This window comes from Rana temporaria, chromosome 7, assembly GCF_905171775.1.
Source record: "Rana temporaria chromosome 7, aRanTem1.1, whole genome shotgun sequence".
NCBI lineage: Eukaryota > Metazoa > Chordata > Amphibia > Anura > Ranidae > Rana > Rana temporaria.
In genome coordinates this window covers 7,187,133-7,187,378 of record NC_053495.1, presented here as the reverse complement: position 1 = coordinate 7,187,378, position 246 = coordinate 7,187,133, and positions in this window count along the sequence as shown.

Genomic DNA, 246 nt, shown 5'->3' with positions numbered 1-246 from the left:
GCGGTACAAAGCCAAATGTGTAGCAAGACAATTTCTACAAAAAACATACTGAACTTTTACCAGGAGCCAAAAAAAAATACAAAAATTAAAAGATTAAAGGAAGTCCTGCAAATTAAACCCTTTCACTGCCAGGGGCATTCGCTGCAACCACTGTATAAGTCACTGGATGGGAGGGCTGACGTTACACGTGTAGTGCTAATTACTTCCCGTCTGTAAGAACGGGACCCACCATAAATCTCGGGTGGG